The sequence below is a fragment of the Capsicum annuum genome, chromosome 4, assembly GCF_002878395.1.
Source record: "Capsicum annuum cultivar UCD-10X-F1 chromosome 4, UCD10Xv1.1, whole genome shotgun sequence".
In the NCBI taxonomy this organism is placed as follows: Eukaryota; Viridiplantae; Streptophyta; class Magnoliopsida; order Solanales; family Solanaceae; genus Capsicum; species Capsicum annuum.
The window spans coordinates 177822463-177842791 of NC_061114.1; the positions used below are offsets into that span (position 1 = coordinate 177822463).

Consider the following 20329-nt stretch of genomic DNA (forward strand, 5'->3'; position numbering starts at 1 on the left):
AACAGAGTTTTAAAGTTAGGCTAGATATGTTAGACAAAGCAAAAAAGGAAGTAGGTGCAGCAGGTTCCTTCAAGCTTTTTTACTTATAATTAGTTGAATATTGAGGCCCACTTGCTTAACTTTCAAAAGAGAAGTCTTGGAGTAACTGGTAAAGTAGTTAACATATGACCATAAAGTTACGGATTCAATTCTTGAAAATATGCAAAGTAAGACTGCTCGCAATCCACCCTTGTGGTGGGGCCCTTCCTAGGATCCTACACATAGCGAGAGCTTTAGTGCACCAAGCTGTCCTTTATTTGCTTTAACTTTCAAGGTTGGTTAGCCGTAGGTGCTCTATAGGTATATGATTGTATTGTTAATGGTAATGTTTATATTTGTTACCGAAAAAAGAAAAAAAACTAAACTAATCACCTTAGCCTTTTGACACTTTAGTTCTTGAATCAGCATGCTACATAAAACTTAAACATTTTGCTATTGGAAGAAACAAAAGATGGTAGATGATTATTCAGATTTCAGGTTGCAACAAGATTAAACCAATTCTAAAGCTGAATTGTCTTTGGTAAAACTATCTTGAGAACACAAGACTATGCGACGTGATTTCACTATGCTAAAATCAACCTAGTGTAATACTGGGATATTTCAAACAACAGTACATATATCCATATAAGCAGAAGAACGGATAAAAAATGAAGAGAGCTCAAAAATAATATCTCGGACCTCGCAGAAGCCAGTTCATAAAGCTTCTCTTTAATACAAAACTGCATCAGTTAACAACAGGAGGATCTCTGTACATCAGAAAGTTGCTCCAGCATTGCTTGAATATGCCTAGACATTCCACTTCCCTGCATTAAAGATATGTGTTTGGCATACCAATATGTTTGAAGCATATAGTTTGAACATCAAACCTTCACTGAACTTATTCATCATCGATGAATTTGAATCAGCTGACATCCTAACATCGTCTGCAACAGTTGTGTCCTGCATGAACATCAGATGACATTATTTGCAAAGAGGGAGATTATCCTTACCGCATTGAGATCCAATCACTAGGATTGTTAATAAGGATTTTGAAGTTTTGAGTCTAGGGGAACACTTCACTATATATTAATATGTTGGAACCCCCCTTTTAATACAATAACATAATGATTGATAAAGAGCAGCTTCTGCTATTTCATGTCACATTCGCAATCATGGTATCTAGGTAAATCATTGAGTTGCAGTTCACTATGTTGGTATCCTACTTGATGGAACCAAATCTGTTTCCCCCAGGGACAAAGGTGAACCTGTTAAATTCAAGCTTGGCCAAGGTGAGTTCTTGATACTCTTGTTACTTTCCCTTCATAGTAGTTCCCCAATTAATCCTTTATCGGCCTGCACTTGATAATTAACACTCCATGTGTTTCAATTTGTTTGTCTGGTTTTTGACTTGACGAGTTTAAGAAAGTAAAGCAGACTTTTGAATCTTGTGGTCTTAAATTAAAAGATACGTAGAATGTACCAAAGTGTGCTTTAATCTTGTGGTCTTAAACATGCCACGGGAAAATTAGAATAAAAGAGTTGCCAAAAAAAGGAAAGAGGCATTCTTTTTGAAACGGACTATAAAGGAAAGTAAGATGAACAAATTGAAACGGAGGGTGTAATAATGTCTAAAGTTGCGAAAGATGATTATTTCTATAATTGGCCATTCATCTTTTCTGTTTTTCCTTTAGTTTACTTAAGAGATTGTAGAAAAAAGTTGTTGCTTTTGCTGATGTTGGGTATCTGCACCCATAATTTGGGTTCTACGTATTAAGCTTAATTAGTCTACTTTGGTTGGTTAGAGAAAGTTGTTGCTGACTTAGATTGAGGGATTGTCACGAGGAGGAAAGGTGAAACAGCACTGTTCACTCTGCCTGTTGGACCACATAATAAAAATGAGCCCGACGCCCAGTTGTTCGAAGGCCCAAGCTGAATAATTGCCCGATTAATTTAATTATATAGGACCAGTTTTGTATTAACTAGAACATGAGGTAGTGTATATAAAGAGAGTAGTATATTCTAGAAGCTTGGCTCTTCAGAAAAAAAAGAGCGTACAGATATTCTCTCTTTCTCTCTCTCAGTTCATGAATAAACATTGCTAAGTTTCATGGTTTATTCATCTCGATTTTGGAATGTTTACATGGTATCAGAGCAGGGAATTCGTTTCCTGACGTCGTATGCTACATAGCGATCTTACCCTTGTTGATTTCTGTGGTCGATTTTGCATTCGTCGAAGTCAGATTCAGTTCGCTAGAGTTCTAGGTTAGCCGGAGTCAGATTCAATTTTTTTTGGAATTCAGTTCGTACACCTTCGTTGTTCGAAGTTGTGGTCACCGGGTTATCCTGGAAGTGCTCAAATCATCGATCTAGGATTTTTTTTTCGGTTTTGTTGATTTTGTTGCAGTAAAGGTTGTCTTCTTCCGGTGATAAGGAGAAGCTGGTATTTTCGATACTCGATTTTGATTTTTTTGCCATTCTCCGTTGCGGTCTGTTTTACTTTCGAAATCTTCGATTATGGTTTCCACTACATCATCTGATACTGCTACTACTACTGCCTTCGTACCCGAACATTCGAGTCCCTTACAACTTTTGTCTTCTGATATACCTGGGATTTCTCTAGTTCCAAATCCTTTTTCGGGTACTGGTTTTGGAGGATGGAGACGAAACATGGTCGTCTCTCTTTCGGCTAGGAACAAAATTGCTTTCGTTGATGGTAGTTTTCCACGACCTTCTGATGATTCACCTAGTCTTAGGCAATGGAATAGGTGTAACCATTTAGTAATCTCCTGGATCACTAGTTCCCTTTCCCCTGAGATAGCCGAAAGTGTTCAATACTCAGAAACTGCAGAGAGTATTTGGAATCAGTTAGATAAAAGGTATGGAACAGTGAACGGAACTAAGATTTTTGAACTTAAGGAGATTGCCTCTACTAGTCAGGGTTGCCTCGATATTGCTTCCTACTTCAATAAACTTAAGAAGTTATGGGATGAACTGGGTTTTATAAGTAGTAGGAGTGCCAATAGATGTACCTGCACAGCTAGGACTACTCTTCTTCGGAAGATGAGGAGAAAAAACTTTACCAATTTCTTATGGGCCTCAATGAGATATATGTAGGGATTCGAGGGAATCTCCTCATGATGAATCCTCTCCCATCTCTTGACACTGCCTATAGTATTCTTTTACAAGATGAGAGGCAGAGACAAGTGATTTCTCAGACCCAGTTCACTCCTAATTCAGCTTCTTTCAGTGCTTATATTAATTCTTCTACTAGGCAACCTCTTCCAAAGGGTACGCCTTCTACGTATTCTCCAGCCCCAAGGCACACTCCTTTGAAGCTTAATCTCTTATGCAAATACTGTAAGAAGCCTGGGCATTTGATTGACAAGTGTTATAAGCTCAATGGGTATCCTCTTCATTTCAAGTTCACCAAAAATAACAAATCCGCTGCAGCTGTAGAAGTCCAGCCAGTCAATTCCCCTGAACCTTGGTCTGTGATTCCTGGTTTGACAAAGGAACAATATTATCAGTTGCTTCACTCCGTTCATAACACTCAAATTTCTGACAATCAGTCTTGTCTCATGGCTTCTGCAAATTTTGCAGGTATTCTTTCTATGTCTGCTGATATTGAACATAGTTCCAGTATGTGCTTGCTAGGAGATTTGTCTAGTTGCTCTTGGATTTTAGATTCCGGTGCCACACACCACATGACTTACAATAAAGACCTCCTCTCTGATATTCATCCCTTAATTATACCCTACCTAGTCAACCTACCTAATGGGTACAAAGTTAAAGTCACCTGCACTGGTTCTCTTAATTTTCTTTCTTTTACACTACATAGTGTTCTGTATTTGCCCTCTTTCCATTTCAATCTTAGATCTATTTCTCAATTGACTTCTCAGTTAGATTGCTCAGTCCATTTTACTAAAAATATTTGTTTGAGGCCAGTGGAACTTGGTAAATTGGATGCTGGACTCTACAAATTTCAGATTTCTCACACTGCTGACTCATGTGCCCCCATTTCTACTGTTTCGATTCCTGCATGTGCTTCTACTGTGCCAGCCACTACTATTTCTCCATTACCCGTTGTTATTTCTTTACCTTGTACAAATCATCTTGCATCTGACCATTGTAAATCTCATTCTACATCTAATAAAATGGAGATTTTATGGCATAACCATTTAGGTCACATTCCTTTTGCCAGAATGAAGGATATTTCCTCTATTCCTTGTATTTTTTCTTCTAAGCAATCTTTCATTTGCTCTATTTGCCCTATGGCTAGACAAGCTAGACTCTCTTTTCCTGTAAGCTCTATTAAAACTGTTTCTCCTTTTGAATTGATTCATATGGATTCTTGGGGTCTTTATAGTACCCCAACTTATGGTGGGTGTAAGTATTTCCTAACTATTGTTGATGACTACACCCGAGCCACTTGGACTCACCTTATGTGTTCCAAAAGTAATGTTTTTCCACTGTTAAAAGCCTTCTTTTTTATGGTCAAAACTCAATTTGGTGTTTCAGTCAAGGTTGTTCGAAGTGACAATGCCCTAGAGTTAGGTTCTAGTACCTCTAATAGCCAGTATTTCTTAGATCATGGAATTATTCATCGGACCTTTTGTCCCCACACACCCCAACAAAATGGTGTTTTGGAAAGAAAGCATAGATACCTCCTTGAAACCTCTAGAGCCTTACTTTTTCAGTCCAAATTACCCTTTTCATTTTGGGGTGATTGTGTTCTCACAGCCACCTACTTGATTAATAGATTTCCTTTCCCTTTACTTAACAACAAATCCGCTTTTGAACTTTTACACAACCAGGCTCCCTCCTTTTCTAGTCTAAGAACTTTTGGCTGCCTTTGCTTCAACATTATACCTAAGGTTCATAGGGATAAATTTCAACCTAAAGCTGGTCCGTGGTTTTCATAGGTTATCCCTCGGGTAAGAAGGGTTATAACCTATATAATTTGCATACTAAACTCACTCTTGTGTCTAGAGATGTTATTTTTCATGAATCCATATTTCCTTTTACTCTTCCTCTTTCTCTTCCTTCTTCTACATCTTCTTCCCCACCTATTATTTTTTCTGATTCTGATCCTCCTCTTCCTACTTATTCTCCACCTTCTGTTCCTTCCACTTCTTCTACCTCTACTTCTACCTCCCTTCCTGCTCCTCGGAGATCTTCCAGGCCCCATTCTGTTCCTTCTCATCTTCACCCATATGTCTGCACTTTACCTCTTTCCTTGTGTGGTTCTGTTTCTATTTCTACTAGCACTGACGCTCCTACTAGCACTGTTGTTTTGGAACCTACTTCTTATTCTCAGGCAACCTCCATACCTGCTTGGCAAGATGCTATGAAAAAAGAGTTTGAGGCACTTGAGGCCAACCATACATGGTATGTGGTTCCTCTTCCTCCTGGCAAGAAACCTATTGGTTGTAAATGGATTTTCAAAGTCAAGTACAAAGCTGATGGGTCTTTAGAAAGATATAAGGCCAGGCTGGTTTGTAGAGGTGATACCCAGGTTGAGGGTGTAGATTTCACTGAGACTTTCTCTCCTGTTATCAAGTTTTCCACTATTAAGTGCTTGATTTTTGTAGCTGTCAAGAAGCAATGGTCTATATTTCAGTTGGATGTTAATAATGCCTTCCTCCATGGTGATTTGGAGGAGGAAGTCTACATGAAATTACCACCTGGTTTTTCTGCTCCTGCATCTGTAGCTTCTTCCCCTATGGTTTGTCGTCTTCAGAAGTCTTTATATGGTCTTCGACAGGCGTCTAGGCAATGGTACGCCAAGTTGTCTGCAGCTTTATGTTCAAGAGGGTACACACATTCCATGAATGACTATTCTTTGTTTACTAGAAAATCTGAATCTTCTATTGTTATTTTGGCTGTGCATGTGGATGACATTATTCTCACGGGTGATGATTTGGTTGAGATCTCCAATCTCAACTTATTTTTGGATTCTCAGTTTCGGATCAAGGAATTGGGGGTTCTTAGCTATTTTTGGGGCATCCAGGTTACTTACTCTGCACAGGGTCTTTTTCTGCGTTAGCAGAAATTTATTCATGATCTTCTTTTGGAATTTGTTGTAATTCTGTCACTACTGTTACTTGTCCTCTTGACCTTAATGTGAGGTTGCAGGCCACATCAGGTGATCTCTTGAGTTCTTCTGAAGCTTACCGGAGTTATGTCGGCAAGTTGAACTTTTTGACACATACTCGGCCTGACTTGTGCTTTGCTATTCAGCACCTAAGCCAATTTCTTCAGTAACCTCGCTTTCCTCATATGCATGCTGCTCTACATATTTTGCAGTATCTTAAAGGGTCTTCAGATGTTGGTGTTTTTCTCAGTGCTGCTCCTTCTCTTTCTCTTTCTCTTTCAGCTTTTTGTGACGGTGATTGGCCTGCTTGCCCCGATACTAGGCGCTCCGTTTCTGGTTTTTGTATTTTTCTTGGTGATTCTTTGGTGGGTTGGAAGGCTAAGAAGCAGCCTGTCATATCTCTTTCGTCTGCCGAGGCTAAATATAGAGCCCTTAGTAAGGTTGTTGCTGAGTTATCTTGGACTGTTAGGTTGTTAGCTGACCTTGGTGTTCCTGTTGATCTGCCTGTCCCTGTTTACTGTGATAATCAGGCTGCTATTCATATAGCCTGCAATCCCGTGTTCCATGAACGCACCAAGCACATCGAGGTCGATTGCCATTTCGCTCGTCAGCAACTTCTTGCTGGTCTTATCTCCTTGCATCATGTCTCCACTATGGCTCAGCTCGCTGATATTTTCACGAAGCCTATTACTGGGCTTCATCATCTTTCCATTCTTCCCAAGCTGGGTGTGCTTCCCCACTCCACCTTGAGGGGGGGTGTTGGACCACATAATAAAAATGAGTCCGCGGCCCAGTTGTTCGAAGGCCCAAGCTGAATAGTTGCTTGATTAATTTAATTATATAGGACCAGTTTTGTATTAACTAGAACATGAGGTAGTGTATATAAAGAGAGTAGTATATTCTAGAAGCTTGGCTCTTTAGAAAAAAAAAGAGCGTACAGATATTTTCTCTCTCTCTGAGTTCATGAATAAACATTGCTTGCTAAGTTTCATGGTTTATTCATCTCGATTTTGGTATGTTTACACTGCCTTTGGAAACTGGTTTTGGATCGACAGAATCGGATTCATCAAATACGGTCATTCACTTTGAAGTCGAACTCGTATCATGGATCACAGTGGTGGATGTCTGCAAGGATGGTGGTATTATTAAGAAAATTATGGAGAAGGGGGAGCTGATGGGACCTCCTGGTGACTTGGATGAAGTTCTAGTAAGGTATGTGGTGAGGCTGCTTGATGGGGTCACCGTTGCAGAAACACCTGAACATGGAGCAGAGTTTTATGTCAAAGATGGTACCTTGGTATCTTGGCTTCTTGAGGATCAACAAACTTGTGCTATCAAGTATCACTGATGATATATTCCTACATTTGACTGACTAGCTCTGCTTTCTTTTATGTCAGTTTTGTCAAGCCTTACCAAAAGCGATCAAAACAATGAGGAAGGGAGAGAAAGTGAATTTAATTGTTCAGCCTCAGTGTACGTCTTCCGAACTCATTCTTCTATCATTATTTGGGTTGACATCTGGGTTACTTTTGGGGGGAGGGGTGGGTTTCAGGAGTATAATTCATGGATAATAAGTTAGTCTGGATAAAGAAAGTAGATTATTCACGAGTAGTGCACCTGGAAAATGTTTGACAATCTCAAACACTGGTATTCCAGTTGTGGTTGAGGCCTTCATGTGCTTTGGTTGATCAACAATGAACCATCAGCTGTAGCCCACGCCCTACTATGTCTGTTAAGATGGAAAGACAGCTCTATTTGGATAGTTTATCATATAACGTTAATTATTGAATGGCATGTTAAGATTATCACAATATCTAAATTTATATCTAGGAAAGCCTCGACTCTTAATAGGGAGTTTGGTACTGATTCATATCTGTGTACGAGAGATGAACTGTGAGTTATTGCCACTTCTTGCTATTTTTTATTACGTTACATTATACGAGAGCGAATCAAGTGTACCAAGTGAGCATAATCCATATTTTACCGACATGATATGTGTTCCTATAGAAGAAAATGGTAGTAGATAGTTGTAGATTCTGATTGATTTTGAAGTAGCATTTAGCAGCAGGAGCTGGCTGTGAGATCTTAGAAGTGGAGTGTCACTAGAATATGGGATCTGGTTATATTTGCCCCTTAGGTTTTCGGTTTTGTTTTTGTCTAATCACTAACTTAGTTGTTTTACAGTAGAAGGTGATTTTCTCGTATGATGCTGTCTGGTCAGCTGTTGTTAGTAATGAGCAAGAAAGATATTTCTTTCCATGTTAATGGAGTAGCCTTAATTAATAAGTTTGAAATTGTTCCATTAAATGTATTTGCAGGTACCAACATTTGTCATTGATTAAGTGAACATAAACCAACTTCATTTTATACATTACTATGCTTACCATAAAGCTGTCAGATGGTTGGAGATTCAGATAGTACAGTATGGAATAATTCTAGGCATTTTAGACATAATAAGTCATTAGAAAATTTAGTTCAGATTCACAAATTTAATGTTTTGGTCCTTTATGACTTGTACCTTTTGAAGTATGTGACAATTTCATCTAAAAGCTTAAGTTATGAAAGCTATCAGATGGTTGGAGGTTCAGATAGTACAGTATGAAGAATTTTGTGCTATCATAAGAGTGAGGAAGAAGCACAACAATAGGGGAGAGTACTTTGTTTGTGTCTGGAATTTCTTGTTCGTGGTGTTTGAGTCTATGATTTCAAATAGATAGTTTATAGTATTATCTCATGGTTGTATTGTTTCCTGTATTAGCTGGCAATGTTAGTTTATTTTGCATACTATATTAGTTTATATGCATTTATGTTTTGTTTTTGTTATATTGTTATCAGTGCTGAGCCGGGGGTCTATCAGAAACAGCCTCTCCACTTCACCTGAGGTAGTGGTATGGTCTGTGTACACTCTACCCTCCCTTGACCCCACTATGTGGGAATACACTGGGTATGTTGTTGTTGGTGTTTAGGTAAATTCAAAATTTTAGGAGTATGTTATCCTTTCTTATCCCAGTCCTTTAACTTGGGATTAGTCAGCATGTAATTATCACGTAGAGGAGCCCATGAGGGACCTTCATCATTCAAAGAATTGGATGCACCAGCCTGCATGAAGTTAAACTACAGAATTAAGGGAAAAGGGCAGTAGCCTGAATGAAAATGACTGGCATGCATATGTGAAACTTGAAAATGTTCTTTTTTTGGACAAGTGCTAGAAAAATATCAAGTCCTCCGTGTTCAAGTTGTTTCTTCCTTCTACTCACAAAATGATTGGTAATTGTAACGAAGCGGCACAATATATCACATTATTCGATGTACCATTCATTTATGAGCAACTCATCCTAGTGTGAAGCAAATGTAACAATGGAAAAATAATATAAAACTAAACTAAGAACCAACTAGAGATGACATGAAAATACTTTTTTCCGATACGAGCCATTTTGGCCCGCCCCGGCCCACTCCACCCAACTCAAAAAACAAAAGAAAATGATGACCCAAGACAAGATTACCATACGAAAGATGTTGCAAAATAATGAGAGAAACTTTAAGAATGATCATAATTCTAATAGAGAGGAAAAGAGTTGACCTTTGATACAGCTGTCTGTGATGGTGCCTTGCCCAATTCAGAGGAAAAGACTTCTCTTCGTCGCTTCTTTATTGCTATACATCAGAAAATAGAAGTTATTGTATTGGATAAAGAACAACAGCTCTTAAGGCTAATTTTTTCCACACTATTCCCAATTGACTTATAAAGAATTTGTTATTATTCGCAGTTTAAAAGATGAAAATTTGCATTAGATTCCTATCTTACTTCTATCATGTGGAGTAAAACGCTATGTGCAGAGTTCACAGTTTCTTCTAAGAAGCAATCATTTCTTTGTCAAATAATTAAGAGTCAATGTATAATCTATGTATCTGTATTCTGCCCTTACCTTTCTCGTCTTTTTCCCTTGATGGATTTAAGCCTTTTTGAGCATGCTGTGCTTTGTTAACCTGCATCACATACACAGACAAATTTGAGCTAGCTGAAAGTTGCAGAAAACTTTCTATAAATCAGAATCATATAAAATTTGAAATGTGTACTGCAACTTACAGCATTGAATAACTTGACAACTGATAGTCCGACAATGCCCACAAAATTAAGAACCAAGTTAGTTAGCTATGATAGAAAGTGTATTAATACATTTGTAATACTAATATAAACTCCAAAACAAGAAGGAAAAGTTGATTACCTCCCTTTGTTGCAACTTCTATTAGAGACTTTTCATGGGAGTCCAAGAAATTTTCAAGCTTCACATGTCCCTTTTCTCTCATCTTTTGCACAGATGTCAAAGTTTAGAACAAGACCCATTAATACACTAAGAAAGAAGATAACTTATTTAAGAAACTTAGCAATTAAATGAAACCAGACTGAATTACCAAGTGTTTCTCCTTTTTTGCCTCTGCCTTGACCTTTCGTTCTACATCTTCTTCAGCAAACTTCTCTGCAACAAGCTTCTTGTGTGCTGATAAGACACGGCCCTGTAGGTTAAGTTCATCAGACACATATATTTACCATTAGTTTCTCCTAACACTATCTGCAGTTAGTATGAGCTTCAAGAACTTCTAACCTATAAGTTCATCAGAATCCAGTTTACATACTAGTAACTGAATATATGCGTTAAAAGGTGTGGAAAGGATCTATCACATCTTTGAAAACAAGAATTTTTTTCTTGCGAAAGAAGAAACAAAATACTATTTTTCTGCATAGTTGTCTTGTTTTCTCCTCCAAACATGCTTTGTTTTATCCCAAACACTCCTAGAAGACTAATATCTCAACATCAAACCCAGACACCCATTAAGAAAAAAGGAAAAAGAAGCCAGCCGATTATGCTTCCTTTGAAATATGGAATTACCAGTCTGATGTTAAATTACAGAATTAAAGTAGATGACCAAAAACAAATGAAGGAGAAAACACAGGTGGCTCACCAGTATATCATCAGAAGCAGACTTCTTTAGCATCTTCTTGAACACCAATCTGAATGTGTTACAACCATCTATGAACTTAGTAATTCCAGGCTGAACTTCCCCATCTTCATCTTCGGATATCTCAAGTTCCTCATTTTCATCCTCTTCTCCATCATCTTCCCACTCCTCTTCAAAATCATCCTTCTCTTTACAATATGATATGCATTTCTCCTTACCGTATGATATAGGCTACTCTTTACCATATGATTTGGGCTTCTCTTTACCATAGGATTTTGGCTTCTGTTTACCATAGGATGTGGGTTTAGCTCTGGTTACAGGGGAAGGCTCCGCGTCATTATCATCATAATCGGAGTTATAGTTTCTTGATCTCTTCTCGAAAAGCTTCTTCATTTTGTTGTCTATTTTTACTCTTTTTTCACTAAATGGCACACTTTTTTGCTTCTTTCCCTTACCTCCTTTCTTCTTGTGCTCCATTTTTCTTTTCCTAAAAAATTTTCCAGCTTCTGTAACTGACTGTAGTTCTTCCGCCATAACGTTAAATTTGTGTATGCACAACTTGAGCTGCAGCATGAGAAATTAGTGTTCAATTTCATCTATGCTCGTGTTGCAACTTTAAATCTTAATTAACCACAAGATTTCTTACAACAGCACCATACCCAGTAAAATCCCACAAAGTGGAGTTTGTGGAGGATGAATGTATGCAGACCTTACCCCTACCTCAGAGGTAGAGAGGCCCGCACTCTTGCTACGAGCAAACGATCCTCTCATGACAATTCGTCCAATCCAAGGATAGCTATAACATATAGACCCTCGGCTCTAGAAAAATAGTCCAAAGCATTCCACAAAAGATTTCTTACAACACGAAAAACAAACAACACACACAAAAACAACCTAGATAGACATAAACATAAATTACCAACAATAAGAAATTTACCGGCGAAAGTGACTTACTTTGAGTAGAGAAAATAGGGTTTACGTTTTGCAACTGCATAATTAAGGGTCTAGCATTTAGGCAGATACTGGATACAGGAGCTGAAATGGCTCACCCGATTAAACTATTCTGGTTTCGGCTGAAATTTTAAACAAGTCAAATTTACCTCCAAAATTTTTTTACAATGGCGTATCTCCTCCTTTTTGAGGTCTAAAGTTTCTCTTAAGTACTCTGCCCCCCTAACATTTTAAAATATATCCCTTTAATCATTTTGATATGATAAAATTATAAGAAAACAGTTCCACTAGAATCTGGATGCAGAATCAAAACACGAAATCGACATGCAGAAATCAAATTCACCATTTAAGTTTCCTGAATTCCATTCTTCTTTCCTATTCCTTCATTTCCATCCTGACTTGTAGAACTGTGTGAATTAGAGTTATAAACAGGTAAAGGAACAGAACCAGACTCAATCAAGTTAACATCATCCAGTAAAAGGTCATACTAATGCTTAACCTCTTCTAAGTTTTTCCCTGGAACATCATATGCAATTGCCTTATTTTGCTCTCTACTTGACTCATCTATTGTCAAATCTAGCTTTCTTAGTTTCCGATATCAAGCTTTTTTACGCAGAAAGGAAACGGAAGTGAACTTGAATAACTTCTCAGCAGTCGCACAAAACAGCTTGAACAATCATCTCATTTTTATTTTTTATTTTTGCAAAGTAGCAAAGGAAATTGTGATATGACACCAAGATGTGCATTCAACAATTTAACTAGAAACACAATCAAACACATTGAAAAGCTTCAAATACATAGAAAAATATATATTTTTCTTTAAAACCGTGGTGTCCAGGCCAGCTTTTGTGCACTCGACACACATAACAGGTAACTCTGTCCACTAAGGCTAGGACGGATAGGAAGAAGCACCTAGTGTTTTTCGTCTTTGCTGAGCATATTCAACATTACATATCACAGAACTCACGAATTCATGGCTTAAAGCCTTCAATTGAACATATTTAACATGAAGTTTAAAAAGTTCAAATACATAGAAAAATATTAGATGTGTAAGAACTCTGACAAATGTTAGATGTGTTCCCAAGTTGAAGAAAAATCTCATCTCTTTGGGCACTCTAGAATCTTTTGGGTGCAAATACACAGGTGAAGGTGGAGTTCTTGAAGCCTTTAGAGGTGATCTGGTAATGAAGGCACGTGAGTCGGGGACGTTGTACACACTGTTGGGATCTACTATTACAAATGTTGCTATTGTTTCAATTTCAGATGAAGACTGATCTAATTCTGACATCATGGAATTTTGAAAGCCCCTTGGGGCTTTGTGAAGAAAGGTGGAGCATATTACTATATTAGCCAAAATTAGGCCAAGGTGGAGATTGGTAATGTGGCCATATTTTTAGCTAATATTTTATTCAAAATCGCATGATAAATCATATATTGAAAATCTCCCAAGAGTTTTTTCAATTATCATGTGGATGAGATTATGTTGAGATTTTCTCTTTTCTCCCAAGAATTTCCTCCTATAAATAGAGGAGAGTTCTTTCACCTAACACACCAATTTGAGAAGATTTTAGTTGTATTTGTTTTCTTATTTGTAGAGAGTATTTGTGAGAGAGTTGTGTTGAAAAATACTTTGAGTGAACCGTTTCTTTGGAGTAATATTTGTGAGGTTATTTTTTTGGGTATTTGGGATATTAGAGTATTTAATTAATCCAATTTTGTACTCTCTTTTGTTCCATTGGTGTTTAGTAAAATTTTTCCTCCTTTTGGTAGTAGACGTAGGTCAAGTTGACCGAACCACGCTAAAATTGTGCCTCATTTATTTTCTCAACTTATCGTTATTATTATCTTTGTTATTGTCTTTAATTGATTACTTTGTTTAATTCCGCACTATCTGAGATTCCTGATCGTAACAAATAACCTCTGTGGTATAAAGAGGTTGAATGTATCCAAGTATCCAAGCAGTTTTAGCATCACAAAAAACACACGCAGCTCCTCCATGTATCATAAGGAGAGAGCAAGCCCCATCAATGTTTAATTTAAGAAAACCGAGAGATGGAGGAAACTAGTTGTTCAAAGCTGGTTGGCTAGGTAAATGTGAGAGAGAAGGGGGTTTGATAATAGTATAATACCCAGTAACAAAATAAGTTATAAAATAGGGAGAGACCAAGTTTCCATGATTTTTAAAAATGTTATTGTTGCGAGTGGTTCAGATGGTCCAAAGGATGTAAGGGATGAAGGTTGCACCTGACACACAAATAGAGGATGAGAGGTCGTAGGAGGTACGGAGGTGCAACGTCTTTGTAGCCAGAGAAAGTGATCATTAGTGGGAGTATCAATGTGAAAGTAAGACCAGATATGCTTAGCAGAGAAATAGTAAAGGAAAAGATAAAGTTCATCTTTATCAAGTACCTGACAAACGGGGCATGTAGCAGTGGGGAGGATGATTTGTTTAAGAGGAACATACAGGTGAGAAGATGTTGATTTAGTAGGACCCACAACAAAAATTTGAGTTTATTGATGATTCTGTTATATAAAAACAAGGGTGACATTCAGAGTTACAACAACTATAGCTATTGAGTCACACTATGAAGATTTGGGAGAGAGTGGTTGAGCGGAGATTGAGGAGGGTCGTGTCTGTTTTGGAGAATCAGTTTGGATTTATGCATGGTCGCTCGACAACAGAGGCAATCCACCTGGTGAAGAGGTTGGTAGAGCAGTATAGAGAAAGGAAGAGGGATTTACATTTGGTGTTCATCGACCTAGAAAAGATGTATGATAAAGTCCCGAGGGAGGTCCTTTAGAGATGCTTGGAGGTGAGAAGGATCCCGGTGGCGTATATCAGAGATATTAAGGACATGTACGATAGAGGGAACACCCGGGTGAGGACGGCGGGAGGAGACTCAGAGCATTTTCCGGTCGAGACAGGATTGCATCATGGATCGACTCTTAGTTCGTTTCTTTTTGCATTGGTAATGGACGTATTGACGCGGAACATTCAAGGCGAGGTGCCTTGGTGTATGTTATTTGCGGATGTTGTAGTGCTGATTGATGAGACGAAGGGGCGGGGCGGGCGGGTTGTAAATGACAAATTGGAGGTTTGGAGGCAAACCCTTGAGTCTAAGGGGTTCAGATTGAGTAGGTCCAAGACGGAGTATTTGGAATGCAAGTTTAGTGACTTGAGGCAGGAGGACGAGGTGGTGGTGAGGTTGGACTCCCAGGATGTTTATAGTTTTAAGTATCTTGGGTCTATGATTCAGGGAAATGGTGAGATTGATGAGGATGTCTCTAAACGTATTGGAGTAGGTTGGATGAAGTGAAGGCTCGCCTCGGGAGTGTTATGTGATAAGAAGATGCCTCTTAAGCTTAAAGACAAATTCTATAGAGTGGCAGTCCGTCCGTCCATGTTGTATGGAGCGGAGTGTTGGCCGGTCAAGCATTCCCACACCCAAAAATTGAAGGTGACAGAAATGAGAATGTTGCATTGAATGTGTGGGCTTACTAGAGGGGACAGAGTTAGGAATGAGATTATCCAGGAGAAGGTGGGAGTGGCTTCGATGGAAGACAAGATGCGGGAAGGAAGGCTAAGATGGTTTGGGCATGTGATGAGGAAGGGCGTGGATGCCCCAGTGCGTAGGTGTGAGAGGCTAGCTTTGGATGGTTTCAGGAGGAGTAGAGGTAGGCCGAAGAAATACTGGAGGGAGGTGATTAGACATGACATGGAGCAGCTTCAGCTTGCTGAGGACATGACCTTAGATAGGAAGGTGTGGAGGTCGCGGATAAGGATAGAAGGCTAGTGTGAGTGTGTGGGTTATAGCAGGCAGCCAGGAGAGATCCTGTGTAGCCGGGTTAATAAGCCTAGGACTATGTACATAGATGTCTTTGGTATGTGAGTGTATGTTGTGACTAGGTAGGTGTCCTATTTCCTATTTCTTAGTTCCTATTTTCTCTTTTAGTGTTGCCTTTATTTCTCATATTTTCGTATTTCTCTGATTTCTATTGTATTATTTCTTATTTCTGTTGTGTCATCCAACTCCTTGTTTACTATTCTTTTTCTTGAGCCAGGGGTCTATAGAAAACAGACTCTCTACTTCTTCGAAGGTAGCGATATGATCTGCGTACATCTTACCCTCCCCAGACCCCACTTTGTGGGAATACACTAGGTTTGTTGTTGTTGTTGTTGTTGTTGTTGTAGTTTTCAGATCCATTGTGTAAGTACTAAATTGAGGGGTGTAAAATGAATGTGGAGAAAAATAAAACAAGCGAAGGCAGTGGAATAATGCCTAGGAGCCCAAAAGGGTTGATCACGAGGAAGGGATGAATCAATTAACATATTATGAATTAAATGGAGGAGGGTACCCGAGATTTCAAGGAAAGGTGTAAAGGTTGCCAATATGGTGGATGAGTTCACGTAGGAAAAAATATGGAGAAGTCCATTTATCATACCAAAGAGAGAGTTGTTGGCCATTTGCAATATGCCAAACTGTTCCAAATTAATGTAAAGAAATTATTTTTACAATACTTTTCCTAATGTAGAAGTGGTGCGGCTTATAATGGACAGAGGGGAAGACAATATTGTTATTTTGTGGTGAAATATTATAGTATTTAGCTAAAAGGCTAGCTACCCAAAGGGAATGAAAATTAGTAAAGAGACATCAATGAACACTAGTAGAATTGCATAATCTTTTCCCGGAGATTGGCATACCAAAACCTCCTTGTTGTTTAGGGGTGGTAACAGATTTCCAATGGATTAAAGAAAGTTATTGTTTATCAACAACGAAAGCCCAAAGAAAACAATGCTAAATTTGTTCAATATGATGGATGATTTTAGCAGGTAGAAGATTTAGGTGCATTGCATAAGCTGGAATAGCACTCAAGGTAGATCGAAAAAGTACAATTCGTCTAGAGAGACTAAGAAACTTACTTTTCCATCTTTGGAGTTTATTGTTAATCCTATCAAGGATGAATTGATAGTCATTAGAGTTAGAATGTAGATTTGGCATGATAAATGTAGATTTGGCATGATAAAACCTAAATATCTCCCCAAACGTGTGGAAGGATTTATGGTAAGCATGTTAGATATGTTATGTTGAAGATTAGGAGAAACATTGTTTGAAAAAATTACTTTCAACTTATTAAAAGTAATTTGTTGGTTCGACTGAATATGAAGAGTATTAACAATGTCGACAATAGAGGTAGCGCTGTGGTGCTAGCCTGACTAAATAGAACAAGATCAGGGCAAAGAGAAGAGAGATAGGAGTAGAAATGCGACTAAGCTTAACCAGCTGCCAACTATAAAAGTTAGTGGCATGTTCAATGCTTCAAGAGAAGGATTCCATATAAATAATAATTAAATCCAGAGAGAGGGGATCACCCTGACGAATGCCGCCTCTACTAGGATTAAAAAATGTGGTAGGTTGACCATTAACTAAGACAGAAATAAAAGATGTGGTAACACAGGACATAAGAAGTTGAATAAGTGGAGTCAAAAAATTGAGTTGAACTAAGGAAGAGCGAATAAGGGACCATTCAAGGCGATCAAATACTATTTTTCAAATATATATTCAGCATCATAGCACCCCGCCTATACAATCTTTTTTTCTTCCTAAAAGAGTGTAAGGCTTCTTGAACAAAGATAGCATTATCCGCTGCACGATGACCAAGAATAAAGCTGGATTGGGTAGGATTAATTAAAGAGGCTAGATGAGGTCGAATATGAACAAAAATTATTTTTGTAAGTAATTCATATAATTTACATAGTCTAATAGAGCAGTATTTAGTAATATGTTACGGGCCTTTACTTTAGAAATTAAAGTAATGTAAGTTTCATTAAGATAAGGAGGTATTGAAGCGGTCTTGAAAACCTCACGACAAAGAGAAATAATAGCAGCAAGTGTATCAGTCCACTATGTTTAAAAAAAAAAAGGATGAAAACCATCCGGACCTAGTGCCTTTAGGGGTTGAAAAGAATTAAGAGCAGTATGAATTTCAACATCAAAAGGAGGTAATAATAGAGAAGGATGATGATTTGTGGATAAACAATTAGTAGCTAAAGGAGGGGAGTGTAGGGGCATGAAGTTCACTGAGTAGTGTATAGGTCCTGATACTACGTGATAATAATAGTCCGCATAGCAGGAGGATCAAACGTTCAATTACCAACAAGAGTCATGCAGTCCGAGAACATGATTATGTCGTCTTCGTTTGATAGTGGAAAGATGAAAGAAACGGGTATTGGCGTCTCCATCAGCACGTCATTGGATTCGCGATTTAAGTTTTCAAAAATCCTCTTTGTATTTAAGAATAGCATTAAAATAGTGATACAAAAAATTTCAAATTATAGTGGAAAGCTATTTTTTCTATAGGGATCCATATTCTGTAGACTCCGCAGACGAGCTAAATAGTCTTCTTTTCATAGAAGATATGACCAAAAGTCTCACGATTCCAGGTAATGACATGATTGGTAAAGGAAAGCAACATCCGAGCATCATTATCACTAGCAGACCAAAAACTAGTCGCAAGACTGTTAAACTTAGGATGACGAAGCCATAGTCTCAAAGCAAAATGTATGACTGGGATACCAATTATTTTTATAAGATTAAGCAGTAAAGGACAATGATCCGAGTGGGTACGAGATAAATATTGAACAGAAGCGTCTTCATATATGTGTATCCAAGAAGGATTAGCATATATCTTGTCTAATAATTCTAAAATCAAATTAGGCTTATTCTTACGTTTGTTAGTCCATGTAAACAAATTTTCAGCAAAGCCTAAGTCAATCATATTGGGTAGGTGCAAGAAATTACTAAAAGCAACTGAACAAGACACATTAATGGGTAATCCACCAAATTTTTCGGAGGAAGAAGAAACTTTATTAAAATCACCACATAAAAGCCAAGAAAGATTATGTTGTTTAGAAAAATTATGCAAATCATGCCATAGTCGCCATCTAATAGCAAATTTAGTACTAACATAGATAAGATAAATTATCCATGATGAAGACTTAGAAGATACCTGGACAGTAGCAGTGATTTCAAGGGCATGGAGTCAATTTTTTTATGTCATTACAAAGTCACAAAAGCTCCATACTACTAGAGAGACCTTCGGCAGATGCCTGTATAAGGTACGTGAAGTTGAATTCATAAAGGACATTAGAATTATTCCAGTTCAAAATAAACTATGTTCTATCATTTTTGTTTCAGTGTGACCAAGGACATTAGAATTATTCCAGTTCAAAATAAACTTTAGAGTACGAAAATCGGGATCCATTAGCACCTCGAGCATTGCATAAGATTATCTCCATTAAATTATCATTGTTGATTGGGGAGCGATATCGGTAGGTGACAAGCAAAGGGTGCTGGGAAATCCTGCACCGCTGGATTGTCAACCAACTAGCTCTGAAAAAAAAAATATTCCTTTAGCACAGTAGTCCACTCAATCAAGTTTATGTACTCAATGAAAAGTACTGAATTTTGCAGGCCTAAGAAGCTGAGAAAAAGAACAGCTTTTGAACAAAGTCGTGATAATGGATTATTAAGTCATTGTTAGAAAAAAAAACAATGGGTATAGTATTTCTCATCAATGAATGAGGAATAGAAGAGTTCCACAAATTCCTACCTATTAACTACGTAACTAATCTTTCTCCGATCAGTAACTAATATGCCCTCCATATTTACATGAAATGACATAATTTTACATATAACATCAAGTTTAATTAATTCTTAATTGAAGCACATTCACTTTTGTACATATACACACTCGTTATAACAGCATTCATTTCACTTTAATCATACACCATAGATTAAATCCAAATTTTAATCACAATAAAATCTTAAACAGTATGTGGAGAAATTCTTGGCTGAGTTCATATCAACACGGTGGGACATTTGGAAGAGGAGGGAACGTCCGCTCTCCGGGACACTCGCCATCGTGCACCCCCACCTACACCACAAAAAAATAATTTTAATTTTTTTAAAAAAAATTGAAAATCTTTTCTTACCTCACGAACAAAATCCTACCCTCCCCCCTTCCCCGCATCCCCTACCCTTCCCCCAAAAAATATTTTTTTTTAGAAATATGAAGTATTTTTTAAAAATAAATAAATAATTTTTTATATAAAAAAAAAAATCTTACTCCAACCCCTATATCCCCTTACCCCTACAACCCCCCCACCCCATCCAACAATATCCCATACCCCAAAAGAATCTATTTTTCAAAAAAGTTAAATTTCTTCTTTTTAGAAAAAAAATAAAAATCTTACCTCAACCCCCATCCCTTCCCTACCCCCCACACCCCACACCCCCACACCCCCAC

At 37.9% G+C, this 20329-nt stretch overlaps 1 pseudogene; it reads right to left on the reverse strand.

Annotated features, from left to right (window-relative positions):
* Positions 1 to 717: 717 nt before the first annotated feature.
* LOC107867687 lies at positions 718 to 20035 on the reverse strand (annotated as a pseudogene).
* Between the last annotated feature and the right edge of the window lie 294 nt (positions 20036 to 20329).